This window comes from Phyllobates terribilis, unplaced genomic scaffold (genome assembly GCF_046119375.1).
Source record: "Phyllobates terribilis strain yellow unplaced genomic scaffold, ASM4611937v1 Scaffold_25__1_contigs__length_18738178, whole genome shotgun sequence".
Taxonomy (NCBI): Eukaryota; Metazoa; Chordata; class Amphibia; order Anura; family Dendrobatidae; genus Phyllobates; species Phyllobates terribilis.
The window spans coordinates 14,226,745-14,235,486 of NW_027362785.1; the positions used below are offsets into that span (position 1 = coordinate 14,226,745).

An 8,742-nucleotide genomic window follows, 5' to 3' on the forward strand; every position below is an offset into this window, starting at 1 on the left:
CAAATGTAAGGCGAGTGGTGATGGTGTGGCGATCCCTACGGAGGACAGTAGGGATGGCAAAGGGTCATCGCTGGCGGTGGTGCCAGACATATTCAGTGTGGTGGAGTTCCCATCTCTGTCTCCCATGGCCTCTGGGTCTCGGGCAGAGGGAGGTGGGGGTTGTGGCGGTGGAGCCGAAGCAGCTTTTTCAGAGATCTTGGCTGATGTCCGGAGGATGGTGGGGGAGGAGAGAGCCTCTGCTTCCATATCTGGCCAGAGGGTTGAGGGGCCGCATGCTGGAGACAAGGCTGCTGGGGGTAAACCGGCCGGGGTGTCTGCACCTGTGAGGTTGGTAAAACCCGGCGCCCAAAATCCCGGCCCCTGTGATACCCAGCGCATGAATATTGGAGGGTCCAAGGTGGCAGAGGGGGAGAAGGGGAGTAAGGACAATGCTGCGGATGTGGTGAGTGTCCTGAAACCCCCCCCAGTGATGCCAGGACCTTGGGTAAAGCGGTTAGTACCCCACCTGTTCTGGCTGGCATGGATGGGGTGCATGAGGTGGGGATGAATGGGGTACATGAAGGAGGTGAGGATGTAGGTGAGGATGCAGGTATGGAAGTGGTGAGTGGTACGGCTGGTGGTGATGGTAGTGGTCCAGGGGTGGTAGGTTAGGCTGTGAGGCAGAGTGTGAGTGTGAATGAGGGGCCAAGTGTGAGGCCAAGGAATCCCGGTTTGTTGGCGGACTCGATAGAGGGCGGTTCACATGTCCGCACCTTTGCGGCGGCCGCTGCCGCGGGTAGTGGAGGTTCCTTGTCAGGGGACGCTGGGCAGGGTTATTGCAATGGCGTCTACTGGGGAGAGTTGTCCATTACAGTGGAGGTAGGGAGGTAGATTTATCGTTCTGAATAGACCGACATGGTCTGTCCGCCTTCCGAGAGTTAGGGGCAGAGAACGTTACGTGGTCTCTGCCGACAGCAGGGCAGGGTGGCGTCCGTAGGAATGTGGTCCGTCTCCGGTGGGAAGGCAATGAAACGTGCCCCTCTAGGGACAAGGTGGTGGAGCTTTTCCTGGGGATGGGCTTCAGGGCTGATGACATCTATGCCCTGATTTATCCCTATGGTGCCACCTTTTTCGACGTCAGCTTTGTGAGATCAGAGGGCCTAGAGCTCTTCTGGTCTCAGTATGAGCTGGCTCGGATTTGCCCTGAATGGCGAGGGTTTATAGTCCAGGCTATCTCTCGCCAAAACTCAGTGAAGAAAGTGACCGTGCTCACCAGTAACGAGTCACTTTCTGAGATGGACATCATGAGCAGGTATGGGGAGGTGGTCCAGATTCCCAAAAAGAATCTGGACAAGCATGGCATCTGGTCAGGGGCCTGGACCTTTATGGTAAAACTGAAGGTCTTGGGTTACTCGGTTACCCACATTCCCACTTCAACATTCTTGGGAAGGGACCGAATCCTGATCTTTTACCAGGGGCAGCCGAAGTTGTGCCACAGGTGCGGCAGCCCCTCTCACTTCAGCGCGGGGTGCAAGGTGGAGAAGTGCGCGATGTGTGGAGGGGTGGGTCATCTGGCCGCAACCTGTAGGGACATTCGGTGTAATCTGTGTGGTGTCTTGGGACACCCGTTTAGTCGCTGTCCGCGCTCCTATGCCAATGTTGGCCTGAATTCGGGAGGTGCTGGTAGGGAGGAGGCGAGGACCAGACCAGCCGGTGAAGGGACTAGCGGCGGCGTAGGAAGTAAGGGACCGGTGAGGAGCAGAACTCCCCCTGAGGCGGGAGGGAAAGAACAGCGTCCGAGGAGAGTGGTGGAGAGGGACCAGGGGATTATGTCCCTGCCTCTGGTCCCTAGTTCGGGGGAGCATGCAGCTGAGGTCCCGGACAGTGAGATAAACGAAGAGGTCAGGAGGATGGTCAGGGAGGATGGGGCCACCTCTCCCTTATCCTCATCCAGTGAAGGTGTGGATGAGGGGGGGAATGAAGAGTGGCAACAGCAAAAGAAAAGGGAGAAGAAAAGGGTGAGGAAGAAGGGTAACTTGAAGGAGAAGGCCACCCGGGGCCAGATGCCAAAGGAAGGCTCTTCCTTCCTTCCTCCGGTGGAGCTCTCCAACCAGTACCAGGCCCTAAGCGAGTCTCCCTTGTCTTCAGATGGGGGGGAAGAGGGGGGTCTGGTGCTGGGGTTGCGGACAAGGATGTAGGGGCTAAAGGGGGCACCAGGCCCTCAACATCGGGGGTCGGGGAAATCGGGCCTCTGGTGGTGGGGGTCGACCCAGGGCCTCCTGACAAAGGCAAGGGTGCGCCTGAAACAGTTGTGCCCGTTAAAGTTGTGTCTGGAACAGCAGGTATGTATGTGTCGGTGTGCCTGAAACGTGCTATATTGTCCTCTGAGGAGGAAAATGGAGCACATGTAAAGGGTAAGGGGGGTGGGAAGAAGGTCGCTGTCCAACCTGATCACTCATGATGGCGGCACTCACCCCGTTGACGCTGGCGACCATTAATGTTGCCAGCATAAAGTCTGATGCGGCTAGGTTCACGGCCTCTCATTTTCTCGGCCAGCTTGATGCCGACATTTTGTTTTTGCAGGAGACCAGGTTGGCCGATCTCACGTCCCTTAAAAAAGCTAAGAGGGAGTGGGTACACGGGCCTTCCTATTGGTCTCTTGCGGCTGAGCCGTATAGCGAGGTGGCGGTCATTTTCAAGACCGCAGATGTAGTATGCCGACGGGTTATTGAGTTGGAAATGGGGAGGTGCTTGATCTTGGATGTGTTCATAAGGGGACAAGAGCTTCAGCTCATAAACATCTATGGTCCCCAGACTAAGTGGGACCGCAAGTGTCTCTTTATGAGTATTAAACCCTTTTTGTTTTGTAGCCGACAGGTGGTCTTTGGAGGGGACTTCAACAATGTCTCGAGGCCCCAAGACAGAGGAGGTTCCAGAGACCGGTTGGCCTACGACAGCGTCGCCTTGAATAGCATAGTTAGTGAGGCTCGCCTAGTGGATGTCCACATCCGGAACACCACGGGCCACGCGGGTTACACTTATTTCAGAGGTAGTCAGACTAGGTCTAGAATAGACAGGTTTTATTTGAAGGAGGAGGCAGTCTCTTCACCTTTATCGGTGGTAGAGGTTGAATTCTCCGACCACTGCCTGATTATGTTTTCTCTGAATGTTACAGAGACTCCTCGGATGGGAAGAGGTTTTTGGAAGCTGAATTCGTCACTCCTGAAGGAAGCAGCTGTAAGACGGTCCTTTGAGGATTTCTTTCAAAGTCAGGTACCGCTACTGGGCCTTGGTAACACTAAGTCAGAGTGGTGGGAGATCTTCAAACATCGGGTGGCGAGATTCTTCCGCCAGCTTTCTAACCTCAGAAGCCTGAACAGGGATCTCCTGTATCGGGGCCTGAGGAGGAAACTCGAGGAACTTGTCTCGACTGGGGGTGGCCGTGAGGACATCACCAGGGTGAAAGCCTTACTCAATAGATGTCAGTATGATAGGCACACATCTTTGGTTTTTGAGAGGGACTTCGGGAAGTATCGCTCACCCGACCCTTACAGAAACTGCAAGATGTCAGTAAGTAGTAAGATAGTGGCGGGTCTGAGGGACAGTGCAGGATCCCTGACCAGGTCCAGGTCAGGGATCTTGGAGGTCGTCAGATCCTTTTACTTACATCTCTTGGGGAGGAAGGAGCTGGATCGAGATGAGACGTCGGCTTTCCTGGCTGAGGCCATTCCTGAATCAGGGGTAGACCCCTCGCTCGATGTCTTGGTGGATGAGATGAAAGAAGAGGAAGTTAGACTGGCAATTGACGGGCTCCAGCTCAAAAAATCACCAGGTCCGGACGGCTTAACGTCGGAGTTCTACAGGACCTTTAATGACCTTTTGGTCCCCTTATTGACTCAGGTTTTTAATGAGTGTTTCTCCTCGGGCACTCTTCCGAGATCAATGAGGAGGTCAGCTTTGATCCTTCTTTCTAAGGAAAAGGATCCGTCGCACATTGAGAAATGGAGGCCCATAGCGCTTCTCAATGTGGACAGGAAGGTTTTGGCTAAAGTACTCTTTAACAGGTTAGTGAAGTTTGCGCCACGGCTCCTTTCGGAGTCCCAGCACTGCTGTGTTCCTGGCCGTAGCACTTTTAGTGCTGTTCTCGGTGTCCGGGAGGCTGTGGAGCAGGGTAGGGCTGGCCTCTGGAAGGGGGGGGTATCTGCTGTCCTTGGATCAGGCCAAAGCCTTTCACCGGGTTGATCACGAGTACCTGTGGTCCGCTCTTCTGAGGTATGGTCTGCCAGGGAGGTTCGTGGACTGGCTGAAGACATTGTACAGAGGGGCGGAGAGTTTCCCACTTGTGAATGGTTGGATTGGACAGGCCTTTGCGGTGGGCTCTGGCGTTCGTCAGGGATGTCCTCTCAGTCCCCTGCTGTATGTGTTCGCGATTGATCCCTTCATAAGGAGGGTGGATCGTGGACCAGTAGCGGGGGTGAGGATGGACCAGGCGGCCGATCGGGAGGCCGCCCTGAAGGTAGTGGCCTATGCTGATGATGTCTCTGTTTTTGTCTCCTCGGAAGAGGAGGTGCGGGCAGTGATGTCTGAGGTGGAGGGCTACTCCAGGGCCTCTGGTTCCATTGTCAATCGGAGCAAATGTGGGAGTCTTTGGCTGGGGGGAGGAGATCCCAGGTTTGATCTCCCGGACACCCTCCCAGAGCCCCAAGAGTATGCCAAGATCCTAGGCGTTGAATTTGGCCAGGGTGATTACCCAACCAAAAACTGGGAAGGTAGACTTAAAACTGCCGCCCAGAGAGTGGACCAGTGGAAGGGTTGGTCTTTGACCCTGAGGGAAAGGGTGAGCTTGTGCAAAGGTTTCCTGCTCCCATTGTTAATGTATCTAGGCAGCGTTTGTATTTTGCCAGAGCCTTCCAACTGTTATGGGGAAACAGGCTGAACCTAGTCAAGCGGGAGGTTACTTACCGTACGAGGAGACTAGGGGGGTTGAATATGGTCAACCCCGTGGTGTTCTTGGTTTGCACCTTTCTTAAGCTAAATATATCAAACCTCTGGAAAGAGAGGGCTCCTCTGTGGGTATTCTCCTGTAGGGGATGGTTGAAGTCCTTCTTCCAGGATTGGGAGACAGGAGGGCGTGTGAAGGATCTTCGCACACCGCACGGGCATCTCCCGGCTTATGTTACCCCGGTTTTGAAAGTAATACACCGGTGGGGTTTGGGAGTGTGGGAGGTGAGGACTCTCACGAGGAAACTTCTCGAGGAGAGGATCTTATCGACCCATTTTCAAAAGCCACTGGCCCTCAGGGACTGCCCAAGTCGGGATCTGGAGGTCGGGTTGCGTCTTTTAAATTCAAAACGGATCCCCGCGAAGTATTGGGACTTGACTTGGCGCTGCTCTCAGGGTAAGCTGTATGTGAGGGACAACTTGAAGTACAGGAACTCCGAGGATAGGAATTATCCTCGTGAGAGTTGTGCTGACACGCTTGAGAGCATGGAGCTCTTCCTGCTTCAGTGTCCCTTTAATGCAGAGGTATGCAACAGGGTGGGCGCTTCCATTGACTGGCCTAGGCTGGCGGGCCTCTCCTACGCTGAGTGAGCCTATGGAGCGTTCAGAGACCTTGGTGGACGGGACCAGTGCACTCTTTTTCTAGTTAGCCTAGTGGTTAGGTTTTTCACATGGAATGCACGGTGTTTAGTGTCGACGGGCAGTAAAATCCTCCCAGTGGGTGAGGTATGTAGCAACATCCTTGGTGACCTGGTGAAGGTGCGCTCCTTGGAGTATGAAAGGCTGGGTGCATCGGGGGCCTCCCATCTCTGGAGGGGCTTCTCCTTCCAGGTGCCTTAGTTCTGGATTGCTCCAAGCCTCCTGGTGGTGGGCTAACTTCTCACCGTAGCTTTTTGTTTTGAGAATGGTATCATGAAAAGGGTTTACAAGCACCGAACCGGTGCGGATGGTAATTTTGTTATTGTTCTTGTTGTTGTTATTATTATTTTTGTCTTATTGTTCTTTTACTTTGGGGGTTAGTTAGGTGGGGTGGGGGTTTTGAGGGGGGTTAAGCATGAACTTGGACTGGCCCAGGCCCAAAACTGTCGGGGTTCGCCCTAAGTCCGGAAGGACTTTTTCGGAACTCGGAGGCCGGTTCGGGTTGGGGGTATAGTGAGAGTTGGGGTAGTGTATGTGTTACTCATGATTTAAATGTTGTGTGTTATTTCATATGGTTTATGTGGTTTATATTTTGTTATATGTATTTTGCTTCTGCATCTCTGGTTTTTGTTACGGCAGAATCAGGTGTAAGTCTGGAGGAAGTTTGAGGTATGTTTGGATAGGCTGTGGTTGTATGGTGGTTGTCAGGCAGGTGGGGTCCCTTGTATATACATTGTTTATGTATCGGTTATATTGCTGGAAATTGTTTTCGTTACTTGTACTAGTTTGTGTTTTTACATTTATAATAAAATAGAGTTCCAGCTCCAGTAGTGTACACTAAAGCTGCCGCAGTTAAAAAGCTCGTAGTTGGATCTTGGGATCGAGCTGGCGGTCTGCCGCAAGGCGTGCTACCGCCAGTCCCAGCCCCTTTGCCTTGGGGCGCCTCCCCGATGCTCTTGACTGAGTGTCCCGTGGGCCCGAAGCGTTTACTTTGAAAAAATTAGAGTGTTCAAAGCAGGCAGCCACGCCTGAATACTCCAGCTAGGAATAATGGAATAGGACTCCGGTTCTATTTTGTTGGTTGTCGGAACTGGGGCCATGATTAAGAGGGACGGCCGGGGGCATCCGTATTGCGCCGCTAGAGGCACAAGACGAACCAAAGCGAAAGCATTTGCCAAGAATGTTTTCATTAATCAAGAACGAAAGTCGGAGGTTCGAAGACGATCAGATACCGTCGTAGTTCCGACCATAAATGATGCCAACTGGCGATCCGGCGGCGTCATTCCCATGACCTGCCGAGCAGCGTCCGGGAAACCAAAGTCTTTGGGTTCCGGGGGGAGTATGGTTGCAAAGCTGAAACTTAAAGGAATTGACAGAAGGGCACCACCAGGAGTGGAGCCTGCGGCTTAATTTGACTCAACACGGGAAACCTCACCCGGCCCGGACACGGAAAGGATTGACAGATTGAAAGCTCTTTCTCGATTCTGTGGGTGGTGGTGCATGGGTGTTCTTAGTTGGTGGAGCGATTTGTCTGGTTAATTCCGATAACGAACGAGACTCCGGCATGCTAACTAGCTACGCGACCCCCCGTGGTCCGCGTCCAGCTTCTTAGAGGGACAAGTGGCGCTCAGCCACGCGAGATCGAGCAATAACAGATCTGTGATGCCCTTAGATGTCCGGGGCTGCACGCGCGCTACACTGAACGGACCAGCGTGTGTCTACCCTTCACCGACAGGTGCGGGTAACCTGCTGAACCCCGCTCGTGATGGGGATCGGGGATTGCAATTCTTCCCCGTGAACGAGGAATTCCCAGTAAGTGCGGGTCATAAGCTCGCGTTGATTAAGCCCCTGCCCTTTGTACACACCGCCCGTCGCTACTACCGATTGGATGGTTTAGTGAGGTCCTTGGATTGGCCCTGCCGGGGTCCGCCAAGACCCTGGTGGAGAGCCGAGAAGACGATCGAACTTGACTATCTAGAGGAAGTAAAAGTCGTAACAAGGTTTCTGTAGGTGAACCTGCAGAAGGATCATTAAGGCAGCGATGACCGAACCGAGGAGGCGCGGAGCTGGAAGCCGATTTCCCCGACTGCCTCCCCCTGCCCGAAGGGGGTGTGCGGCTGGGATACTTCCGCTCTGCCTGAGCTACCCGCACGCGGAGGGGCGGCGACGGTCCAGCGAGGGTTATCGCCGTGCGGACGAAGACGACGGGAGGGTGTGGGGAGCCCCTCTTGATCCGTCGTACCGACGGACGCCTGGCCTCTCAGGGGGATCCTGCCGTGTTCCCCCCGCCCAGGAAAAAACCCACATGAAAGGCCGTCCCGGGTACCGTTCGCCCGTGCGCCCCTATACCCCTCTCCCCGGGGTTGCAGGACCGGGGGGTAGGTCGAGAAGTCTCGAGCCCTCCGTTGTTCCCCTCCCCGCCGGAAGGAGGGACGGCGGAGGCCGAGCACCCGGGGCAACAGGGCCAAGAAAAATCCCCGATGCACCCCCTCTGTTGCCGGCCGACGTACTGAAAAACCGGGCGCCCCAGAGCTCCCGGACCCAGAAGCGTGACTCTTAACGGTGGATCACTCGGCTCGCGCGTCGATGAAGAACGCAGCTAGCTGCGAGAATTAGTGTGAATTGCAGGACACATTGATCATCGACACTTCGAACGCACCTTGCGGCCCCGGGTTTCTCCCGGGGCTATGCCTGTCTGAGGGTCGCCCCTCCGTCGATTGCCTCCGTGGCGCAGCTGGGGTCCCGTCGCAAGGGATTTTCAGAGGGAGGCCCGAGGCTTCGCACCCCGACGCCCTCTCTCTCTCTCTCTCTCCCTTACGTCCCCCCAAGGCTAGACCCACCCGCCCGGTTACCCTCCGCCCCGACCCGGAGCGTGCTGTGAGGCTGTCTGTGGAGACACAGGGCTGCCTCCGGAGCTTCCAGGGGTTGGGGGGTAGCCGCCTGGGGCGGCGTGGTAGGGCACGCTCGCAGACCAGACTAAAGACCTCAGATCAGACGTGGCGACCCGCTGAATTTAAGCATATTAATAAGCGGAGGAAAATAAACTAACCAGGATTCCCTCAGTAACGGCGAGTGAAGAGGGAAGAGCCCAGTGCTGAATCCCTGTCCGTCCGGCGGGCGTCG

The 8,742-nt window shown here is 54.9% G+C and overlaps 1 non-coding gene across 1 annotated transcript; it reads left to right on the forward strand.

Annotated features, from left to right (window-relative positions):
- The first annotated feature begins 8,170 nt into the window (after nt 1–8,170).
- On the forward strand, nt 8,171–8,324 carry LOC141176459 (5.8S ribosomal RNA). Its single transcript, XR_012253156.1, has one exon. It is a non-coding gene; the product is annotated as a 5.8S ribosomal RNA (ribosomal RNA).
- The last annotated feature ends 418 nt before the right edge of the window (nt 8,325–8,742 follow it).